This window comes from Sus scrofa, chromosome 16 (assembly GCF_054392235.1).
Source record: "Sus scrofa isolate SSC_HxYL_T2T_F1_AM1 chromosome 16, Sscrofa_HxYL_maternal_Yorkshire_Landrace_v2.0, whole genome shotgun sequence".
Classification (NCBI taxonomy): domain Eukaryota; kingdom Metazoa; phylum Chordata; class Mammalia; order Artiodactyla; family Suidae; genus Sus; species Sus scrofa.
In genome coordinates this window covers 23,620,059-23,645,910 of record NC_139398.1, presented here as the reverse complement: position 1 = coordinate 23,645,910, position 25,852 = coordinate 23,620,059, and the positions used below count along the sequence as shown (strand labels likewise).

The window sequence follows — 25,852 nt, the reverse complement described above, 5'->3', positions numbered from 1 at the left end:
TGCTTAAACTCTGCGGCAGAGTCAAATAATAAATATTTTATTGTCAAGTAACAAACTGTGAACTTACTTTGTAGTAATAGTGGATCCCAAATCTCATGGTACAGTACAGTATAAGTTCCTACTTGTCTCATGGAAAAAAGAAGTCAGTGACCTGGGTTGTACATAACTCCATACATATACAAAATACATATATACACAAACTTACATACAAGTTGTATTCTATAATATGCACATTATTATATATTATACACATACAATGTGCATATATGAACATATATGAATATAAACAGACATGCATAGTATGTAATCTAGATATATATATGTGTATATATATATTTCATTAGTATAAATGCAATTGGTACTGCACCCTATAGTAGCTACTGTATCTGTAATATATGTATACGGATGCATATGAAAATATACCATGAAAGTCCCGGGCTGGCACCAGGGTCACAAGCCTACCTGGTCTAGGAGAATTTCCAAGAGAGGAACCTGCAGCTCCTGCAGACCACCAAGGACTTCCAGCAAAGCCAGATTCACCAAGTTCAAAAGCTGCTCAGGGCAGTTCAGGCAAGGCGTGATCTCAGCAGCCCAGTATTAGCAGAGCTGCCAGCAGCTGCCTGCGGGGTTGAAATTCCGAAACATCTTTGAAAAACTGCCGACGCTCCACCTCCACACAGCCAAACGACAGGAGGGAGATGTGGTCCTCGCACCCCTGGTTGTGGTGGCTTTCGGAGGCGTCCCAGCAACACCACCAAACACAAAAAGTGCACGTGTTGGACCAGCATCCGCAGATGGGCCTGGACGCCAGGCATGTGCGCTCAAGCCCACGATATCAGCAGCCACCAGGCACTGCACGCAACCACCGCCAGGCGCCTCGAGCAGTTCTCACCATTGTGGGCAGGAGCTGCCACAACTGTAAGCCTCCTTTCTTATTCCTCCTGATCGGCCAGGGAGGTCTCACACTCAGGCTCCGCTTCGCCGGCTGCCTGGGCGTCACCGGAAGTCCCTCACATACGCACGAGTTCTTCCGGTTTCCTCCTGGGAACCCCGCAGAGACCCCTGCCTTCCCTGTAAACTCTGTGGAGTTTTGTTCTGCTGTTTTCAAAAGGCGCTTAAGGAGAAAAAGACTGGGATGCTGGGGTCGGTCCATACTGTCAGATGCAGTGGCCACAGCAGCCCGAGGTCTGCAGCATGGTGGTCTCTGAGCCAGAGGCTGTTGTGGATCCACAGGTGCTGGCGTCAGATGGTGAGTGTGTTGTTTAAAGAGTTGGCTGTTTCTGGTTTTGAGAATGTTCTAGGTTAAAAGCATACTGTATAGCATGGAGAACTCTACCCAATATTCTGTGATAATCTGTATGGGAAAATAATCTAAAAGAGAATGGATGTGTGTACATGTCTGATGGAATCCTTTTGCTATGCGGCAGAAATTATCACATTATAAATCAACTATACTTCAATAAAACTTTAAAAATGAAAAAAAGCACACATGAAATTGTGCTACCTGAAGTTGATTTTTTTTTTTCTTCTTCTTCTTCTTCTTCTTTTTGGGGCTGCACCTGCAGCATATGGAAGTTCCTGGGTAAGGTTTGATTGCACTTGCCTCAGCTTTCAGCAGTGATTAATCCTTAACCAACCGAGCAAGGCCAGAGATTGATTGGAGCCCTCATAGACACTGGGGTTCTTAACCTGTTGAGCAACAACAGGAATTCCTGAAGTTGAATCTTTTTACACTACAAACTGAATCTGGGATTTCAAATTGCCTGATATTTTTATAAGACATTTTATCTTCATAGAAGATTATTCTGCAATAATGTAAAAATAAAAAAAAAAAAAGCTTAAAAAGAGCATCCTCAACAAATGCATCCTTCCTTGCAATTCCATTATCACTAATGGAGAGGAACCAAGAGCTGGCAGATAGTGGTTCTAGGACTCAGGATAGAAGAAATACATATAATTTCCATTCAAAATTCATTTTTCAAATCAAATCATGTGGTTGTTCTTAAATTAATTCTGCAAAAATAGTTTACTTAACCTCTCCCCAAAAGTACTTTTTCCCATCCACTTTGATCGCCAAACTCAGATGAGGTACATAGTTTTTATATTAAGGAAAATTATATATTGTGTTTTGATGGAGCTCTTCTTTCTTGTGAGATTTGCTTTTTCTTCCAGTTCTTTTGAGATAAAATTGACATACAGTGCCAGCATTCTATGTGTTTGAGGCATACAGCATAATGATTTGACTTAACATCGTGAAATGATTATCACAGTAGTTTAGTGAACATCAATTATCTTTATATAGATACAAACTTTAAAATGATTTTTTTCTTATGATGAGAACTCTTAGGATTTACTCTTAACAACTTTTATATATAACATATAGCAGTATTAGTTACATTTGTCATGTTGAACATTATATCCTTAATACTTATAAAAGTCTGTACCTTCAACTACTTTTATCTAATCCCCCTCCAACTCCCACCTCTTGTAACCACAAATCTGATCTTTTTTTATTTCTGAGTTTATTTGTTTTTCTTTTTGAAATATAGTTAATCAACAACACTACACTAGTTCCTGTTACATAGCATAGTGATTCCATATTTCTGTACATTTCAAAATGATCACCATAATGTCTAATTACTACCTGTCACCATGTAAAGATGTTACATAGTTATTGATTATACTCTTCACTTGTACTTTCAAATATGTGACTCACTTTATTTCGCAACTGAAAGTTTGTATCTCCTAATCTCCTTCACCTATGTCTTTCCTCCACCTCTCCCTTCTGGCACCTACCTGTTTGTCTATATAACTCTGTTTTGCTATGTTTATTTATTTAAGATTCTCAATATAAGCAAAATTGTACAATATCTGTCTTCTCTGTGTGACTTATTTCATTTAGCATTATACCCTCTAGTTCTATCCCTGTTGTCAAAAATGGCAAGATTTTATTCTTTGTATGGCTAAATAACATCCATTGTGCGTGCGTTTGTGTGTGTATGCACACATGCACACACACGTATACAGTATCTTTTCTGTCCATTCAGCTATCTATGAGCACTTATGTTGCTTCTGTATCTTGGCTATTGTAAATAATGTTGCAGTGAACATGGCATTCAAATATCTTTTCTATTTAGTGTTTTTGTTTTCTTCAGATAAATACTCTCAGGCTTGGACTTTCTGGGTCATATGGTAGTTCTATTTTTAATTTTTTGAAGAATCACCATACTATTTTCCATAACTGCTGTGCCAGTTTACATTCTTAATAACAGTGCATGAGAGTTCTCTTTTCTTTATTTCCTGGCCAACACTTGTTACTTGTTGGCTTCTGGATAATAGTCATTCCTACAGGTGTCCATTGATATATCCTTGTGGTCATTATTTGCATTTCCTTGATAACTAGTGAGGTTGAACATCTCTTCTGTTGGCCTCTGTATCTTTTCCTTGGAAAAGTGTTTATTCAGATCCTCTGCCCATATTTTAATCAAGTGGCTTGGTTTTTTTTGATGTTGAGTTAAGGTGGCTCTTTTTGACTTGGATACACATAAACAAAAAAGAAGTATCTGCTTCCCTTCCAAATACAAAAATACAATTAAAAAAAAAAAGAATAGGAATAGGACACATCGCATTTATTGATTCATAGAAAACTGAAATCCTAGAGGGGGGATGTTGTTTTGGGGCCTTGTAATTGAACATTCCTTGTTTAAGTTCAATTCTGCTTTCTGGAGAAGACTCTCTAGTCTTTTCCTTCTGTACTCTTGACTCCATCCTCTGAGGAATTCTTTATTTTCTATCCACATTAAACCCATATTCAGTAGACATTGGAGAATAGGACCTTCCTGTTTTCTAAATAGGTTTCTCCAGCCTACTTTCTGCTTCTAGGTGCTTTGCGTCCAACAATTTTTTTTTTTCTTTCTTTCTTTCTTTCTTTCTTTCTTTCTTTCTTTCTTTCTTTTTTTTTTTTAGAGTTAAACATTCATAGATGATTTTCATTTGTTTGGGGTTTTTTTTTGGTTTTATTTGTTTTTTGTTTGCTTCATAGTTTCAATATTTTTCTTTACAAAATCACTTTAAATTTGTTAAAAACTTTATCAACAACTTATTTGATTCTAATCTGTCCTAAGAGCCAATAGCCATACCCTCAAGTGTTTGCCAGAACTACTTTCTAAGTATTTTATGTTTTAGATAAAATTTTAGATAATTGGGTCTTTCAGACATCCATAGAAGAATCACACTTTTAAAATCACTTTTATGTGAGCCATATTTTTTCAAATAAATAATTGAATATTCTACCACAATCATTATGGACAATTTAGTGTGTGTAAACGTCATGCTGTTCATTAAATCCTTGCCTATGAATCAGATTCTCCAAAAATCATTCAGTTTTATATTTTACTGATTTTTGTAGAGAGGTATTGTGCTGCTTCTTGTTCCACAACTCCTAAATTCTGTGCACACTCTCTGGTCTCACTTCCTACTTATAAACAACCCAATTATTTTGAGTACATAGCTCCTTCTTGTAGTACCTTGACAGGCACAGGATAAAACACATTAATAATTTCCTACTTTCCAGTATCATTTGGTCTACCCAATTTATTGAGTACATTGCCTTCTTTCCTAGTTATCACTGGTGACAGTTTTACCAAATGTCAAATCATGCATTATATCAAGACTTAAAGAGTTTCTTAGCCAACTAGTGTTGTTACAGTAACACCTGACTTTTAAGTATCCATGTCTGAGTTAATCTGGACTGTGATTTCTGTGCTAACAAACCACTTTAAAATTCTAGGGAGTTACCAGAAAATTTAGTGCTATAGCATACTAAATATCTGTGTAAAGGTTGCTGCAGGAAGAGGAAGGGTAGCAAGTGTCTTTGATCACTATAGTTGTTAAGTAACCAGTATAAAAGACATTTCATCTCTACAACGCTTCCACGAGCTATAGGAATGTGGCAGCCCAGGCACTGCCTATCACCCTTTCAGCCAAGAGGGGACACACATCAATTCTGCTCATACTTCACTTAGCAGACTAAGTCAGATAGCATTTATAAAGTGTGAAGAGGTGGAGAAATATCCTCATATCATATGGGAGAAAGCAAAAGCACAGAAAACACTTAATGTGAGGTTTTCTAATGCCTTCCAGTTCTAGTCCTTTGTATCATTTAAGTTAAAGCTATTAACTTTATGAATAGAATATATAAACTTTATGAGTGGAAATGACCACATAGATAAGAAAATGCTGAACCAATTTTCAAAAATGAAAGAGAAATGCAGTTGTCATTTCTGCTGCAATGTAGTAATATTTGATGGTTATTAAAGACAGGACTAAGTGACAAGGTGCTATACCTAAAACAACATGCTCAGTTTTTCCTATTCAGCTTTTCAAAGGATGAGGAATCAGAATTATTTTTTTTTCATATCATGTAATCCTACTAATTTTTTAGTTTGTGTTATTATTCTGCAAAGAAAATATAAAAGTATATTTTACTCACATTCAACCAAACCCAATAACTGATATTATGATTATAGCTTTTATACCTCCACTGATTCTCAGAGTAAAGTATAAATACCTAAGATACCAGTGCTTTATATATACCTGTTTTTTAAAGAGAGTTGGGTTCTTAAGCTTTAAGATTGTGGAGTTTAGCATAATCTCAGGATTTAAGCTATTTCCTTTTGATTCATGAACTCAAGGTATATGTAGGTGATTATTGAGAGAAGGCTCTTACCTGACAGTGAGGAGAATTGTTGATTTTCTCCTTCTGCATAAACAAAATTATACTCACCTGGAATTATAAAGTATAGTCTTAGGCATAGGTTCTATGTAATATCACTTCTCTGCTGGTGACAAACAAGGGTGCTTATTAACTTCTGGTATTTTCTCTCTTCCTCTTGGTCAAATTTGCTTTTTCACTGCCTTCTAGGAGTTGCTCTGTTGCCGTTTTGGTAGGTAAAAAAAATTGCCACAAATTTTCCTCTTCCATCAAAACATAGGATTTTTTTCTTTACCTCTTAATTTTGGATTACCACAAAGAGTTTTCTTCAGTGAGTGACCAAACATGAACCAAACAAAATCTTTAAAGGCATTTAATTCTTCCTTGGCACATCATTTCTTGCTGCACTTTGAAACCAGGCCATGACCACCCTGTGAAGAGCCATGATATAGCCTGCAAAATAATGAGATGTGACAAGTCACCCCTGTAATCTCAGACAGGACTCAGATGGTCAAGGAATCAGTCCTTTGCCCCCATCCATATGCACTGATCCATCAAACTCTCTGATCTGTGGGGGAAAATGGATCATTGAAGGAACTAGCACCTTATATATTGGCCTCTTGCTGGCATTATTTCAGTGAGTGAATAAAGGCTTGGTTGTTACTTTCAGTTTGGCTTATTGTCCTAATTAACACCTCAAAGCCTGGTAGCTCAGTGCTCCCTTTGATACTTTCAAATTGATACAGCTCAGGTGACATATGATGGCAGCTTTTATCTGTATTCTACCAGTCATATATCTTGGATAATAATACTAACATCAAGTAATGAAAACCAGGGTCATGCTGGAAAATAACCCACTTTTAGATTCCTAGCATAGCATACTTATGGAAATTTTGGTGTTGTTAGGAGTGTAGGAGACATCACACATGTGTTTTGTTTTTTTTTTTTTCTTTTTCGGCCGCACCCATAGCATATGTAAGTTCCCAGACCAGGGATGGAATCCAACCTGGAAGTGCAGCCTACACCACAGCTGCAGCAATGCTGGGCCCTTAACCCACTGTGCAGGGCTGGGGATGGAACCCGCGCCTCCACGGACACAAGCTGGATCATTAACCCACAGTGCCACAGCAGGAACTCCCATACATGTGTATTATGGCAATATCTTTTGCACCACCACAATTAAGAATGATTAATAATTGGGGAAATTTAGATATGATGCCAAAAATATAATTCCATAGTATGCCATGAATTATTTGTTTTGTTCAATGTTATCTGTATAGATCTCTTTATGGATTTAAGGTAGAATATCACTTAAAAACTATCTTAAATTTTTTTCCCAGGTTTGTAACTCATAATCTGGCAAATAGCTTGAAATGTTACCTGTAATTTCCTATTTTTCTTTATGGTTATTGTAAATTTTCCAAAAAATTGTTGCATGTGTACAACTTCAGGCAGGAAAATGAAAACTGAAGGCTTGTACCTCTGCTCAGAAGTTATCCTTCAACAGGTATAGGCTTATAGAATGTGAAGGAGGGTGTCTAGGTATCCAGTACTTACCAGACGGAAACAGTAAAAAGCTACCCTATTAGAATTTGTTCTTATCATCATCTCTGAGTAATAAGAAGTGGAATCAACCCCACTTCAATCTCTATTACCAGTGCAGGGAAATAATTTCATCAGAAAGATAAAGATATATTCCCAAACCTAAGGACTTAACATTTTTTGTATCATAGAAAATCTCTGCAGTGGGAAGGGGCACTGATATTGGCATAAAACAATTTAAATATATCGTGCCATTTTTATCTGCTCTCTAGGATGACTGTGCCTGAACCTTGTTTTACTTTAAGTACCCAACACTTTTTCCCTACCTGTCTTGTGTGAGAGGATATAAATTCCAGAGTTGATATAAAATTCCCTGGGTAGGGTCAGGAAAGGTTTGTGTCCCAGAGCCCTTCATTTGTAGCTGATTCAATTGTGAAGCTCCCAAATCATCGTTTTCAAGTGAATTGGAGCATGAGAAAGTATGATAGATTCAATTGCAGCTTGTTTGGTGAGGCAGTGTCTCAACCTGCAGGTAGTTTTTGAGATAGGCATGGCATGGAAATTACCTTATTCAGCCTCCTGATGACCTGTGCACACATAATGGCAATTTCTGTTACCTGTTGCTCTGTAACTTGTCAGATCTCTCACCTTGCCCATTTCCCAGGAGCACTCTCCTTTCTCCCTGTTAGAGGAAGTGGTTGAAGCTATTCCACGTATTCTTGGTTTAGTTTGAAGGAAAGCAGTTTTGTCCTGTGGCCACATCTTTACATAAAAGCTTAGAAGTGCATTCCTGGAATCTAAAGGTAATCTAGCTTGTGCTTTTTTTAATCAATGCCTCCAACATTCATACATGTAGGCACTTCCTCTGCAGTCTTTGGGTAAGTACTCTACACAGTAAGCATTTATCTTTAAAATCACTATCCACCCCTTTACTTCACTGGCATTTGGCTGTTCTATTGCAGTCACTAAGAAAGCATTTGATTCCATATTACCACTGCAGCTGTATGCCATATGCTCAATTTATAAATGCTTAAGTCAAAAGTATTAGAACTTTGAATTTGCTTATTAAAAAGTAGTAGTAAAAATAAAGGAAACAATATAAATGTTGGGGGTTGGGCAATGGTCAAACACTAAGTTATGTTAAAAGATGCAAGTTAGGAATTCCCTGGTGGCTCAGCAGGTTAAGGATCCTATGTTGTTACTGCAGTGGCTTGGGTTCAATCTCTGGCCGGGGAACATCTGCATGCTGTGAGTGCGGCCAAAAAAGTGCAAGTTAAAAGGATAGAAATTAAAGTTAGACTGTCTGAGTTTGAAGCCATACACTGATAATGCAAAAGCTGTTTGAGCTTAAGAAGTTCAGTCAATCTGCCTGTTATAATTCCTTTATCAGCAAAGGGTATAATAATAGTAACCACCTCAAGAGGGTCGTCACAAGCACTAAACACATAGAGCAGTGCATGTCCCATAAGGATTCACTATCATTTCTGTTTTCTATTTCTGACTTTCATTTTTTTCCCCTAGTTTAAAATAGGAATGATGACCCTCCATTCGTGTGACTCATAGAGTGGAGATGGTTCAACATCTCGGTGTTATGTAATGTGGGAAAGAGAGTTATACACTGAGTCCTTACAAATGAGGTTAGTATTATCAGGAGACTTAACTCTATGGACGTGTGATGTATGTAATAGCAGTATTTAAAATAACTTCCTTTGTTGATGCTCTACTTACATAGTATTGATGTGCTTACTACATGTAGTGATTGTTTTTATTAAATGCAGCATAATTACCAATTAATATTGGTAATGGCAATTTGAAATATGCTGTAAACCAATCGCTATTACTTAATAACAGTTTTAGAAGTAGATTTTTAAGTTAATATGTTACTCAGTCCAAGCTCTTACTGCTCACTTCAATACAAGCAAAACAGAGACGTATCAGTGACTTTATTTGGCAATATATAGCAGACTGAGAAGACGGCGGACTAGTGTTCTAAAGAACCTTCTTTTTCCAGTTAGGTTTCAGGCTTCTTTTGTACTAAAATGGGAAGGAGGTATGATTGGTTGCTGCAAACTTCTTGATATTGGAGTCCTTCATTCTTGTAGCTGTCCACATAGGGTCCCATCACAGTGTTCCTATAATCCTCCAAGACAAATGTTATTCTGTGTTCTTCAACTTTTTATCTCTGTATGAATAGAAAAGTGTTATACCTTTAAAAGTCAGATCCTTGAGAATGGACTAGCCTGTATATTTTAGGTTATAGGCAACATTCTTGTAGCAAAAACAATAGAATACAAAGGTAAAAGAAATAGATCCAATACGGAGTCAGATTTGTTATTCCCTATTACAAATATAGGATGCATATAATTTAACTATAAACCTATATTTTTCACTCGAACTAAGTTTTTAACTTTTGGGCTTATGTTTGAAAATGGAGAAAAGGAAACTAAAATAATGCAACTATCAGGCTTAGAAAGATGTCTAAAATAGTAAAGGATATATAAATCTAAAAAAATGTAATTCAAGTCCCATTTGGAGAAATTATCTTGAAAAAAATACACATTTATCATATGTTTAATATTTATTAATCATTAAATTAGTAGAAACCAAATATTATGTTTAATTTAAATGCTGACTCTATGAGATAGGAACTACAAACTTTTTTTTTTTATTTCCCTCTCTGAAGAGTGAAGAAACTAATATTCAAATTTCAGAGTTGGTGTGTTAGTGTCTAGTCAAAATCAAATCTGTCTTGGGGTCCAATTATATAATATGAATATTTAACTTACAGTATAGAAGTTATATTAAAATTTTTGCAATGGAATCATTATTCTAAATTTTTCACAGAATGTAATATAAAATTTGAAATAAAGGTTTGTCAACAGAATATAATAAAAGCTTTTTCTTTTAGCAGAACTATTATAAGTTAACCTTTATACAGTCAGTAAAGTGACTTTGAGTAATAGCCCCTTATTTTATTTCCCTTCCAAATATTTTTAGCTGTAAAGAACTGTAAATATTGACATATCCATGCATTTGGATAATGAAAACCTGGTAGCTTACTAAATATTTGACTTTATTGACTATAAAGGTTGTTTTCTCTAATTAGATCAATTTAGATTTGGTTTGGTATCTGAGAATAGATAATATGAATAACCTTTGTCACATGTAATTCTTTTGGTGGCAATATTCTAGACTATGACAAATTTATACTGTAAATGCTTCATTTATTTCATTTACTGGTAGCATTGTCAAAAATTTGTATTGCCTTATCTTCACATGTAATTTCTGTTCCATTTTTTCCACTATATTTCGTGATTTTTTTTTAGAATAAAAATGTTTGTGCCTATTTTAGTCACTTGGCTTTTCCTCAGGTAGTGACATATGTAGGAGGATACTTGCTGTGTAGAATAAATACAATCGATCATACCATATTCCCTAAAAGCCGTCTCATAATCACATGGGAAGAACCAGGGCAAAGAGACAGGAACATCAACTAAAGAGGCAAACTAAATGTTCTGCAGGTAAAGAATGGAGTTGAAATCTCTTGGCAATATGTTAGGTTGCTAAAGTCTCTAGAAGAACATAGCAAGAATATAATAAACAGAATCGAGTTGGATATGGATATATGAAGTCCATAGATTTTTTTATAATAATATTTTATACAGATTCACTCATCCATTTGTTCATTTCATTAATACATAAACCACTAGATATCTAATGAGCCTCTACTATACTTAATTAACTGTTCTAGGTCCGGAAAATTCAGAGATTAATATACATTTGTTTCACTTCCTAAAGTGTTTAGAAAGAGGCTGCAAATTAGATTTCCTTTAAAGAAATATCCTACAGCATGTTAGAAGGTACATAATAAAATGGAGATGTGAGACTATATTTAAAAATAGAACAAAAATCTATCCTGTTTCCACATAGAAACTTCTTGGATGATGTAGAGAAGGAAAAAAGGAAGAAAGAGAAGTTAGGGAAACTTCAAATGAAATAGTACTTTTACTGTCTCTCAAAAAACAGTAGGGGTTTGGGTAGATGCGCAGGAAGAGCACAGTGTCAAGCACAGAAACCCGAGATGTCTGGCAGGACCAATTTATTGTACATAGTCTTTGGGCCTGAGAATATAGTGGTTTATAATGGTTTTGTGGTTCAGGTATCATGAAAGGAAACAGACAGTAGTAACTATGCCAGATAATTTCACTTGCTCTTCCAGATCTACCATCCTTCATCTCTGCTCCATTTCATTCCCTCCAAAACTTATTTTCATTCTATCACCCCTGCTCTCTGGCTTATAACTATGTTTGACTAAAAAAATGGGAAGCCTTGGGAGAAGATTGGAGTCTTAATGGAAAGGAGGATTAAGACATTTATGGCCCACGTTCCAATCTCTGATCCCTCTGGACTGGGTGGAAATTTTGTCAGTGACTGCCCTGCTCAAGTGGAAGCCATGGCAGCAGTAGCTGTCATCACAACCCTGACTGGAATGCATTCCTAGAGCCCAGAACAGTCCCCAGAGTATTGCAGTCATTCAGATTTCTTTACTGGCAAAAACAGTGACACTATTCACATAAATCAGATCATAATAATTCAGATCAGAGTGTTCAAATATTATTCATTTCACTCAAAGTAAAGCTCGAAATCCTTATTGTGATCAGTAGGGCTTGCTGTATCCCTCCTTCCCCACTCCCCAACCCCTACAACTCAAACTACTGAATCTCAACTGTACCTTGATTACCTCTGTCTCCACAATCTTGCACTTTTTCTCCACTCACTCTTTAGGATCTCTGCATTTCGTATTCCTTTTGTTCGAAAAGCTCATCTTATTTCTCCAGAGCTTAACCCAACTCTTTTTTCAAAGCTCTGCCCAAATGTCACTTCTCCAGCGAGGCTTCTCTGATCTTCCTATGCCTGCTATTTTTTTTTTCTTTAATAATCATTACCCCCTCTGCTTTTCTCCATATCATTTATGAATAAATTATCTTTCTTCTATACACTAGTATGTTAGAATTTATTCTATCTTCTCTTGCTAGAAGATGCACGAAGTGGAAACATTTGTTTTTGTTTTACCATTATGTAATCATTATTAATATTTACTCAAATAATAAATGAGTGAATAGAATTTCCATTATTTATTGAGTAGTAGTATAGAATACCATATCTGACTCAGTATATAGTTTGTTTTCTAATTAGTATTATTTTTTATAATTTTATAATGAATGAATACTTCTGTATACCAAGAAGTTACATCATATATCTTTAAATACAAATTCTGCCTTCTGAGATCAATTTGGTTTTCATTAAAGTATTTTTCTAGTATTTCCATAAATAAACTAGATTGTCTTTTTTCCCAAAAGAGTTTTGTTTGTTTTGTTTTGTTTGGCCGTGCCTAAAACATGTGGAGGTTCGGAAGTTCCCAGACCAGGATTGGCCCAAGACACTGCAATGACAATGCCAGATCCTTAACCCTCTGGGACATAAGAGAACTCCCAAAGACTTCTTTATTTTCTATTAGCACTGAAATAATTAGATGCCTGGTAGCCTTCTAAGGTAACAGGTTTTATTTTTGTTGTTTTTGTTGTTGTTTTACTATTTATATTTTAAAATGATACAAGTGGTAAGTAAAATATCTTTTATATCTACTTATATATTTGCCATTTCTAGTGCTCCTAATCTTTTGTGTAGAATAAGATTTTCATTTCATGTCATTGTTCTTCTTTTAGGAATTCCTTTAATAGGACTTTTAGTGCTCGTCTCCTGACAATCATCTATTTTGCCTTTGTTGTAGAATGATATTTCCATGAGATTTTTAAGTTGGGGGTTTTTGTCTTTCCATGTTTTAAGATGTCCTTTTACTATCTTCTGTCTTGCCTGGTTTCCAACTAGAAGAATGCTTTCATCTCTATAATGTCCCTCTGTATCTAATGTGTCTTTTATTTTCTATGTCTTCTTGTAAGATTTTCTTACTAACACTAGTTTTTAGCAATTTGATTATTATAGTCCTTGTTGAAATTTTCTTCATGTTTCTCATGCTCGGGGTTGGTTGAGCTTTTTGGATATGTGGATTTATAGTTTCATTAAATTTAAAATAGTTTTAGCTAGGTTTCAAATATTTTCCATCCTACCCTATCTTTCAGAATTTCTCTTATTCAGACATTTGTTCACTTAAATTTGTCCAACAGTTAATGAGCACTTCATTAAATTTCTTTTCAGTGTTTTTCCATTGTTTGATTGTAGATAGTGTCTACTGCTAGATCTTCTGGTGCAGTATCTGCTATTAATCACATCCAGTCTATTTTTTTTTTTTTACCTCACACATTGTATTATTTATCTCTAGGTGTTCAGTTTTTGTGTTTTATATATCTTACATAGATCTTCTTAGCCTGCTGATTTTTGTTGACTTTCTTGAAAATATGGAATGTATTGAATGTCCTTGTCTAATAATCCTATAACTTGTCATTTCTAGTTCTGTTACTATGGATTTAATTTTATAATCAATATTTTTCATATCTTCAAAATTTTATCATCTTGGTAATTTTGATTGGATGTTAGCCATTCTGAATTTGAAGTTTTGGATGCTAAATATTTTTGTATTTCTATAATTTCAAGAGTTTTGTTCTGCAATGAAATTAATTACATGAAAATTCTCTTATTGTTTCAAGACTTGTTTTGCAGAGCAGCTTTTTATCTGTCGAATTTTGCCTTACCTCCATAATAAGATACTGTACCTCCCCAATCCCCTCCCTGATTCCCATCTTCATCTTAACCAAGAGAGACTATTAGGGTTGCTTTTAGTAAATCTTCTTTTGACTTAACCTATAAATTGTTTTTGAGAAGTAGACTTGAGCAATCATAGACCTCACCTAGTTTCTTTCTCCTGCATCAGGGCTTATGGTTCTGCATTGCCTGATATGCAATGTCCAATGACTGTTATTTCATATTTAGTTCACTTTTTTGTTATTTAATGGTAGAGTAAATCTGCTACTTTACTTTGGATAGAATTGAAGGAGTTGGCAAAAAACATAATAATTACACAGAAGAAAATGAAATTTTACACAAACCTTCGTGTCTCTGTCTTTTGAAGCAAAAGATTTTTGCTTTAGTTTCCTAAGTCTCCCAGGAGTATCAAAGGGTGGTCAAGGGTTAGTGACTTAAAAAATATGAATATCGGAATTCCTGTTGCGGCTCAGTGTTAATGAACCCAACTAGTATTATTGAGGATATGGGTTTGATTCCTGGCCCTGCTCAGTAGGTTATGGATCCAGCATTGTCATGAGAACAAAAGATAAGCTATTGATTGGTAATAGTTCAGTTTATAAATCAGCCTCCATAGCAGAGTCACAGAGACTCCCAATTCCTTTTGAAAAACGCAAAGGTCTTATGCACATTCCTAAGTTGTTGCTGTTACAGATACCAGATCACACTAGATGTAAACTGCTGACCTCAAGCATGTAGACCCCAGACCAGTTGGAGCCGGAACACTGATAATGCTGACCCTTGAACCTCATTTTGTTACTTTATCACTAACCAATCAGAAAACCATGTTCCAGGTGATCTGTAACCTACACTCCCAGCGCTGTCTTTAAAAATCCCACCCTGAAAACCATGAAGAAGTCTGGGTCATTTGAGCACCAGCCGTCCATTCTACTTACTTGGCACCCTGCAATAAATACAGTACTTTCACTCACAAGAATGCAGTGTCAGTCAATTAGATTTGCTATGCATTGGACAAGGGATCCCCAGTTCAGTTTGGTAAAAAAAAAATTATTTAATATTAAATTTTCACATAGAAAATATTAAAATTTTAACATTATAAAACTTAAGTATAAATTCATAAAATACGTGAAATTCACACATGAACACATATGCACACAGCTGAGAGAGAAAGAGAACTACAAAATCCCAATTAATAGATTTAGTTTATAAAGTTTAGTAGTTATGAAAAAGTTGAGCAAATATAGACAAGTCTGATTTATTGAATATTATGTACTTTGGCAGTCAGAAATTTGGATTAGTCATTTTCTAGCTCTCAAACAAGATTTACCAGTTAAATCCTATTATTAAACAGAGGAAGCCTCAAAAATTTTCTTTCAAATATTATCTATACCCTATATATACAACTACAAAACTATAATAAAATAGTAAATAATGCATATGTTTTTAGAAAAATGTCCTGTATTATTAGTGATCATAGATTGAAGAAAAAGTCAATATATAAGGTTTTTATTGGGAGGTATGTGTATTAGAGAAGAATAAAATAAAATTTGAAAATCAAAGCATGTACTATCTTGTTTTTCTTGTAGATTTAAAGTTTTCATTTGATATTTTATTCTTTTATTAGAGTTAATTTTTATACTGTGTTTACTGTTAGGACATATATTTATTTTTTTTAAATATAATCATTTGTTACATGACAGGTAATTCTCTTAATACTTATGACATATATGCATGATTTCACAAAAAGAAAGGCAAAAATAAGTAAACAGAACCAAATGCAATAGAAAATGGTTAAAAAATTGCCTGTGTAAAAATCAAAATTTTTTCAGTTTGTGAGTTTTTTTAATTTGCCTATTCATACAATTAATACTCTCCAAACTATCTTCAATGAAAAAAATTGAGACATGAAATTAAACTTTTTCATGTATATTTGAGATATGAAAAAATAGATTCCCTAGGTGTAGAGGCTTCATGAAGTAATTATGATTTTGTAATCTATTTAGATTATTTCAATTTACTTGTTTATATTTGATTTTCTGAAAATATAATAGCAATTAGATGGATTATATTCTTGGACAAGAATATAAGTACAAGATGAGTAGGATATTACTGTATTTCCTTAAAAACATTGAATAATAATTATGTTGTAAGCTTTACAAACTTCTTAGCTTAATTATGCTGTATTCTATAATAGGATAATAGACTAACCAACCATCAGTAGGGAATGTGCTTTGAGCTGTTTTCTTCCAGTAATTAGCAAGGTGATTGAATATCCACTAAATAAAGTTGGGGAATTTATAAAGACCACTTGGGAGAATGTGTGCGTTAAACCAGTGTAGTCTTCCTATAATCACTATGCTTTAAACCTAATTAAACTCCGGGGAATCTAATTAAATGAAGGGGAACAATAAAGCAATGAAATGATTTGAAGATGAGTTTGGTTCTTGTAATCCAAAATTCTTTAAGAGTTAAACCCTTTGATTAAAGTTTTAGGAAGGGGTAAATGGACTACATGCAAAATGGCGAACTCTGAATTTCAAATTGAATTGCAAATTCTACCTATTGGATAAAATCATTAAAGACAACTTTAAAAAAGGATGTTGATTTAAAAACTGTAATTGGTTTCATTGGTTCAAGGATATTTGTATTACTTACCTCCTTTCTATATTAGTGTGTATAATACACATTATATAAATGATTTTGAGCTCTACTATAGCACCTTAATAATTAAAACAAAATAATAATTCTCATTAAGATAATTGGAGTATTTGTAACAAAATTTTAAATTATTTAAATTCATTAAAAGACCACTGAAATTAATAAATCAAATATTTCAAAAATATTATGAAAAAACTAAGATATACTTTTTATATCTAAGATTTTCTTTTGGAAATTAAAAATTTATAGTTTGTGTTTTTATGTAATGACACTTACCTCTAAATAATTACAAAGTCCTGGTCATGCTAAAAGAAGTAGGCGTTGTCACACATGGGGAACATACCCCCCCAAAAATTATGACTTCATCATTTAACTCAAATCCCATTTACCTCTTTGGTTTGGTATCTTTTCCACCAGTGTAAAGGGTAGTTAGAAAATGGTGAGAGAAACTGTGGGAAAAGGCACTTATTACTTTATAAACCATGGAAATCAAGTATATATCAATTATGAAGAGATTTAATGAAAGTTGCTACCAATATTATCCCATAGTACTCTATAAATAAAAATCATTACACTTTTATTTACTAGATATTAATAGCTCTTGTGGCAACAACCTAAAAATGATATTTTAAATATTATGCTGCTGACAGTAATATTCACATTTAGTGTAATGGTATTATCAAATCTTAAATGCCAGTAATACCTTTTTGCTCAGTTGGTTATTTCCATTTTATTATAAAGTAATGTTTTTGTAATACCCTAGATTCCTGTCAGTCACATTATAAAATAATAAAAATTAAAAGCTTATGGTAAACATATTTTTACTTATCATATAGTGTGTATATGTATATTAAAAAGCAGTAAATCTCAGCTCTAAAAATTAAGCAAATTTAAACGTTCATGTTAAAAATTAAAACACAGCCTGACATTTTAGGCATATTATCAACAATAAAATTAAATAATATTTTATTAAAAATTCTCCTGTTGAAGTTGTTAAAAATAATGCACCCTTCTTTTGGGGGGCTATGACTAGCACTGAGTGAAAAATACAACTTAACTGATTCTGCAAGTGTATGTGGATTGCTTCGAATTTATATTTCACCTCTCTATTACTGATTCACTCACTATTTTTATAGAGTGGTTGTTTCATCAAGAAGAAATTTTGAATATATCTGAGTTCAAAATGGCAAAGCAGAAATTTTATATAGCTTTTTCCTCATTCAAGCCACCTTAAAACAAAGCATAACAGAAAATGAAATATTGTTCCATATATGATGAAAATTAGGGTTATGTCCCCAAATCATACTAGATGATGATTAAAAAAATGGAAGGAGAAAGAACAAATAACAATGAGATGATGATGCTTAATCAGGTCTCTGAGTGTGTGAACAGTTTTAAACATGGAACTAAGTCATGTTTCAACAACTGGAGTCATGATGCTCCACAGAAAATGCAGATAAGAAGAGTGTGGTGGTGGAAAAGGATAATTTGAAAGAACATCAGAGTTGATACTTATACTCACATTCTAAATTGAGTGAGGAAAAACTCTACTAAGCCAAACAAAATTCTATTCTCTGAAATAGCTGAAGCCTCTGAGAATGACAGTGGTAATGTGCCACAAAGAAAACAGGAATGAAATACCTTTGAAACATGAGGAAATAAGTTCTCTTATCCACAGAAGGCCTAAATTTCATAGGCAGGAGATTGGAGAATATTGCTATGATGATCTAACTGGATCAAAATAAAAGACCAATAAGTAATGACAACTTGAGTTTCCAGTAGTAGAAAATCACCCATGTAAAATATGGTATACTGTCTCTCTTCTTATAGGATTATAAAATACGTTCCTAATAGTCTTTTTGTAGATAAGGTTCTGAGTTGAAATTTAACTTCAGTTTATTAAATTTTGAAACAAAGAAATGGGTGAAAATTATCTTTCTGGAGCTGATGCTGGAGAGACAGTGTTGTAAAATATAACTGTTGAGAAAGGTTGTGGCATCATGATCCAGGGCAAAGTATCTAATCAGAATCATCATAGATGTGCAAATTAGTTGTAATAGCAGGAGTGATATCCTCATCTCTCTTTTAGGTGTCATTATCTACCCTTTAACTAAACAGTCCACACTATCTGTCTGCCTTCTCTTCCTCCAGACTTTCATCCAAAATTTTAACTACATAATCCCTTCTGTAAATCCCTTCTTCATTTGCAAAGAACCTGACAGAGTGACAAAATGACTTACATTGAAGACCAGCTGTATACCCTCAGCACTCCTAATGTGTGCCTGGGTGCACGCAGAGGCAGAAATTGGAATCAGTTGTTTTGTTTTCCTTTTCTCCTAGGGCCATACCTGCAACATAATATGGAAGTTCCCAGGCCAGGGGGTAAATTGGAGCTACAGCTGCCAGGCATCACAGCCGCAGCAGTGCTGGATCCAAGCCTCTCCTCTGTGACCACTGCTCAGTGCAACACCTGATCCTTAACCAACTGAGTGAGGCCAGGATCAAACCCACATCTTCATGGATGCTAGTTGGGTTTACAACCCATTGAGCCAAGATGGGAACTTCTAATCAGTTCTTTAGTACTTTAGAATTTAATATGAATGAAAAAGAAGTGGACTCAAACCATTTAAGCTAAAACTGTCTCTCTCATAATAATAGAAAAAATGTTAAATATGAAATTTAGTGGAAAACAAAACTATTTAGAAATATGGACTATGAAGTACAAGTTAAAATACCTATATGGCTTGAAAGTACTTTTTTCTTGAAGCAGATGTAGTAAGAGGGAGCATGGGAGATTTGTGTGAAATTTCCAATGATATTAGAATTTTCAGATTATCTGATGAAAATTTAAAGATATAGCAGTGTTGAAATTACAATTAGTAAACTTAATTGTAATAGCAAAGTTAATCCTGTTTTAATTCCATGTACAGTGTGTACATAGTTATAAAGTGACTAGTTTCTAATCTATTACTATTTGGTTAAAATTATGATTAGTTGAGTAAAATAATTATAATATCTATTATAATTCTAGATCTAGTGATATGAGTTTCATATAAAACGGAAGTCAAATGTATAAAATGTTGAGAGCAAATAACATTTTTAAATCATGTCATTTTAATATTTTCTGCATTGTGGTTTTGAAGCTCCATACTATTTTATGAACTAAAGGAATCAAAATGAAAGAGCTTAAAATTGAAAGAAGAGGAACAGTAGTTTATTGATTTTCATTTTAAATAAAGACCTTAAGCCTCAAGGACATCAGCCAGTTGCTTTATTCCATCTCTTTTTGAGTTTCAAACACAGTAATTGGAAAAAGTTTGTCTATTTGGGATGATAACAGATGTCTGTTTCCTTATTTTAAGTAGAACTTACTCTATTTCTTGTGTGACTGCAAATACCAAATATGCCACTAATCTACCCATATAACCCCAGTGATAAGTGATTAAATTTATTGTCTATTATCAGCTATATTAACTTATCATTTATCTCCTTCATTTATCTAAAATTATGTGTCCAAGAGTATAAAGCAATTGGTTTGTTTTGTCTTAATTTATATATATATTTTTATATAGAAACATTCCTCTCTTTTGTTTATTTGGCCTCACCTGTGGCATGTGGAAGTTCCTGGGCCAGGGAACAAACCCACCTGAGCCACAGCAGTAATAATACCAAGTCCTTAACCATCAGGGAACTCCTTATAGTAATATCTTTTTGAATTGAATTTTAATTGTTTGAATCTAGGAAAAGTATTATTTTTGAAATATGTAAAATTCTGTACTGATAAGTAGATTAAGTGACTTATATAACCACAATTGATTTAACACTACAAGTTCATGAAATACAGCTTTAGGACTATTCACATTTCCTCATTCTCCAAGGCATTTAGTATGCCACAGCTTGAAAACTTTTGAATTAACAGTAGGAAAGTAAAAAGTATTCTTGTGTGGTTAGATGTGAAGAAGATAAATATAACCATAGCATCTGGATGCTAGTGGGAAGTCTTCCCATAGTGACTTTCGACCGAGAGTAATTGACTGAATGAGTGAGTCAGGGGACATGCAGCAGATTAAGTTTCTGGGGATGGGGGAACTCTGTAACCTTTCTTTTGTAAAGAAAGTTTAGATGTCTGAAAAATGAGTTGTAAAATCTACCTGGAAGTGGTGTAACAATAATTGTAAGATTTTAGATATTGTTTTTATTGGCCATATTCAGTTTTACTCTTTCCCTCTCACAAATATATTATTTTTCAAAAAAATGGATTAAATAATACATTTTAAAAATATGTTCATGAATTTCGTACTGGTGAATAGATTACACTAGTTACTATATATGTTCTTATCCTTATACACTTAGAATGAATAACTTATTTGTAACATTATGGTAGCAAGGTAATGATAATCTTATTAGTCTCAAAAGACTTGACCTCATTTTAAGAATATGTCATCAACCCCATCAAAAATATCTGTAAATTTTAGTAGCAATTATCTGGTAATAGAACATGGAGAAATTGAGTGGTTACTTCTGCAGAAGACCCTTAAAATTTACAAAAATATATTGAAAATGTATATTTGAAGTAACTGGAAAATGAGCAAAGAGAGGGGAGAACTTTAAAAAAATTTACTATGGAAAGATTGCTAGTATATCAGGTAAGAACTGTGAGTTTATATTTGGATTCTTTATTTCTCATGTGGAAAAAAGTCTTAGAAGCTCATGGGACAGATAATAGAGGTTAGAGCAGCTGAGCTACTGGACATTTAAAGTGAATATTTTCAAAGTGAGAGAGCCAAAGAGAGTTTGAAACCCAAAATATAAGTATGATCTCTATTCTTATCCCTGGGTGATTGTTAAATTTGGCCTCCTTTGGGAGACCCCAGGGAGCCTGGTGAAAAAGGAAACAGCCGTACACACCTCAGCAAGTGGAAGCCTTCCAGGATTGAGATGTCGAATAGCTTTTCTTGCTTCTTGTAAAGAAATACAGGGAAGAAGTATACGGAGGACCTAGCAACAAAGGAATTGCCGAGGGACAGTCAAGAAGTTTTGAAGTCTGCCAAATCCTTAATTTAATGGCAGTTTGAGAAGTTGCAGGAGAGATCCCTGCAAAGAGGATTCTCAAAAGAGGTCACATTAGCTAAGAAGACACATCATCTCCTGCACATAGCAGGAGAAACAGATTTTGTAGTTTGAGATCATTCAAGGTCACTGCTTAGTATATCAATAATCCAGTAAGCCATAGGAAACAAATCACAGTGTCATCAACATGTTATTTTCATCCAAAACACTGGACATGAAAATGCATAGGAAATTATCACTTATAATCAAGGAAAAAGCCAATAGATGGTGATTCCATGTGCCCTTAGATTTTGAATTTAACATATAAATATTTATAAAGTGTTTGAAGAATTTAAAAGTTGGTATAATGAGACAAGAGTCAAGCCCACTTGTATTAGTTTCCTGTTACTGTGGTGACAAATTACTATAAATTCAGTGACTTAAAACAATATCAATTTATTATCTTTTAGTTTGAGGATTAGAAGCCTGAAGTCAGTTTACTGGATAAATAAAATTGTTATGAGAGCTGGTTCCTCTACATGCAACAGAGAAAATCCTTGTTTTACTGCCTTCAGTTCTAGAGGCTGCCAGGATTCCTTGGCTCTTGGCCACATCACTCACACCTCTGCATCTGAGGTCACATCACCTCCTCCACTGTATCAAATTTCCATTTACCTTCCTCCTTTCAAGGACAATAATGATCATATTTAGGGCCTACCCAGAAAATCCAGGAAATTCTCCATCTCAAAATATTTCCAGGTTTGGCAGATTAAGATGTAGACATCCTAGAGGAACAGTTGCAGGCCTTATCACAAAGCTTAAGAGAAAATATAAATAGATAACAGATGAAAATTCTAGAGCTGAAAATTGTGTTTTTATAGCAATTGGTGTTACTGTATGTGATGTACAAACTTTCATCATCATTCTTTATGACACAGAGACCTATGAGAATAAGTTCCATATTCTTTCAGTGAATTTCTTTTCATAGACTTTATTTTTCTTGAGAAGTTTTAAATTCACAGCAAAATTGAGAAGTAAGTACAGAAATTTCCCATATAAACTCTGCCCTGATAAAGGCACACCCTTCCCCACTATCAACATGCCTCAGTGGTGCAGGTGTTAAAATTGATGAACCTACATTGATGGATCATTATCACCTAAAGCCCATAGTTTAAGTTTCATGCCTGTAAATCTTAAAGATTTTGCCAAATGTATAATGACATATATGCACTATTGTAGTGTCATGCAGAATATTTTCACTGCCCTAAATATCCCTTGTGCTCTGCAAATTCATCACTTTTTCTCACTTCCGCTTTCCAGTCTATATTCTATATAGCATTGGACTTCTTATCTTTGTTGTCTCAAGCCCAGTAGCATGAAAATACTGTATGGTGATCCCCTCTAAAATAACAAGTAAATAAATATACAGAATAAATGCCAAAAAAGGTAGGAAAATGATTCCTAACTCTTCAGCTACCACCCTGTTGCTTTGATTTTTCAAATTCAACTCCTTACCCTGTATCATGTAACAATTTTCTCCAATTTAAGGAGTGTTCAACATTACTGTCCATCTCATCCCATATAAACTGTGCTGTTTGCTGGACTCCTTTTAGCTCCTCATCTGTTCTCCTTATTTTGATTATCCATTTCTGGATGTTTCTTCTCAGTCATTTTTTCATATTCCTTATTCACTTGTCTGGAATCAGTCTGCAGTTCCTGCTGTGGCGCAATGGGATTGTTTGCGCTTCTGCAGTGCCAGGAGGCAGTTTTGATCCTGGACCGGCACAGTTGGTTTAAGGATCTGGTGTTGCTGCTGCAGTGTCATAGGTTACAACTGCAGCTTGGATTTGACCCTGGCACAGAATTACATATGTTGTGGAGCAGCCAAAAAAGAAAAAAAAAAAAAAAAGGATCTGCTATGGAGATCTAAAAATATTTAGAAACTAATATAATTATGGGGTTTTAGTTAAAATAAGGCCAAAAATAAAAATGATGCAGTTTAAAGCAATGAAATATTTATGTGTGCTTGTATTCAAATACGTTTTATTCCAATGTAGTCATTATAAGAAATGTGTATTCCAATGATGATTCTTTGCATAAATATTTTTGTTAATCATCCTTTGGAATTGTCTAATCTGACCATTTATTATAAAAAAATTGATGGATTTGTATTCATATCTCATATTTGATTTGTATATATTTGTGATTGTGTTCACAACTCATATATTCTAAATTATGAAGACTTCTTTAGGCATTTTTATCAACCTATTTATATGCTAAACTATACAGGGCAAAATGCAATATAGCTGGGTATGAGAAACTAATTGGTTTTAATTACTAATTTAGAACTAGTAAGGTACTAGCTATGCATTCTCCTGTATACTATTAGGAAATTGAATTCCTACTTGGCTTTTGTTTGTTTGTCTGGGGTTTGTTTTGTTTTGTTTGGGGTGAGGGAGATGAATGGTTGGTTATAGGCTTCATATCTTGCTTGTGCAACTTTTCTTGCTGAGATGCTACCAATAGACTTAGAGCTTGAAGGAGAGGAAACTCACATGTTCTCAGGAATCTCTTCTTTCTGCTTTTTAAAAGGCTGCCTGATCTATTCCAGAAAGGAAGAAGGAAAATAAATATTTGTATTAATATTCTATACCTTTGAAGAGATGAGGACTAGTTAAAATAATATTAATATGGAGTTTCCAGTGTGGCACAGTGAGTTAATGATCCTTTTTGTCCCTATGGGGCACAGGTTCACACCCCAGCCTGGTGCATTGGGTTAAGGATCCATTGTTGCTGCAGTTGTATCATAGGTTGCAGCTCTGGGTTGGATTTGATCCCTGTATACTGCAGGGGTGGCTAAAAAGAAAAAGAGAATAAAATAATACTCATAACAACTGCCTTTTTAAAAAGGATTGCTGGCTGGAGGGGATTAAGATGGCGGAATAAAAGGACTGGAACTCAACTTCTCTCCTAAAAACAACAAAATTCACAACTAAAGACTGAGCACACTTGACCAAAATGGACCGGAAACCTTAAAAAAGACACCCTACTCCAGAAGAAAAAGAGGAGGCCACATCAAGAGGTAGGAGGGGCGATTTCACAATAAACAACCCCATACCTTCTGGGTGGGAAATTCCACAGACTGGAAACTAACTGGTTCACAGAGACTCACCTACAGGAGTGAGAGTTCTGAGCCACACATCAAACCCTCATGTGTGGGGATCTGGCACAGGGAGAAAGAGCCCCAGAGCATCAGGCATTGAAGGCCAGTGGGGCTTGTGCACAAGAGCTCCACGGGACTGGGGGATACAGAGAACCCATTCTTAAAAGGCACACACAGACTTTCACGTGCACTGAGTCCCAGGGCAAAGGAAAGTCTCCATAGGAATCTGGGTCAAACCTGACCGCAGTTCTTGGAGGATATCCTGGGAAAACAGGGGTGAATGTGGCTTGTTGTGAGGGAAGGACATTGAAAGCAAAGCTCTCGGGAATATTCATCAACAGTGCCTTTATTTGGAGGTGGCCATTTTGGGAAAATCTGGTCCCACCTGTCAGCCAGCCACTGAGAAGCCCCAGGGCAAACAACAACCCAGGTGGGATCACAGCCCCATCCCTCAGTAAACAGGCTGCCTAAAGACCCCTTAGGCACCCAGCTGCCTCTAATCCCATCCAGAGACTAAGCCCCACCCACCAGAGGGATTAGAATCGGCTCCACCTACCAGTGGGCAGGCATCAGGAAGCCTACAGCAAGCCCCCATACTGACTTCAGCCACAGGGGGGAAGACATCAGAAGTAAGAGAGGCTACAACTCTATTATCTGTACGAAGGTCACCACACCAAAAACCTATAAAAATGAAAAGACAGAGAACTATAACTCAGATAAGGGAGAAAGAAAAAACCCCAGAAAAACCATGAGGAGATTCTCAACCTCCAGGAAAAAGACTTTAGACTGTTGATGCTGAAGAAGATGCAAGGCATTGGAAATAAACTGGAGGCAAAGATGGATAACTTACAGGAAACACTGACCAAAGAGATGCAATATATTAAAACTTAAACAAGAAGAGATGCAAAATATAATAACTGAAATAAAAAATTCACTAGAAGCAGCTAACAGCAGAATACAGGAGGCAGAAGAATGAATAAGCGAGGTGGAGGAGAGATTAGTGGAAA

At 34.8% G+C, this 25,852-nt stretch overlaps 1 long non-coding RNA gene across 1 annotated transcript in view; it reads left to right on the top strand.

Moving 5' to 3' along the window:
• The first annotated feature begins 1,022 nt into the window (after positions 1-1,022).
• LOC146395466 (uncharacterized) overlaps positions 1,023-25,852 on the top strand; it is a 231,256-nt gene continuing 206,426 nt past the window's right edge. Inside the window, exon 1 of the long non-coding RNA XR_014831082.1 lies at positions 1,023-1,249. This is a non-coding gene — a long non-coding RNA (uncharacterized LOC146395466). The remainder of the gene's footprint in view (positions 1,250-25,852) is intronic.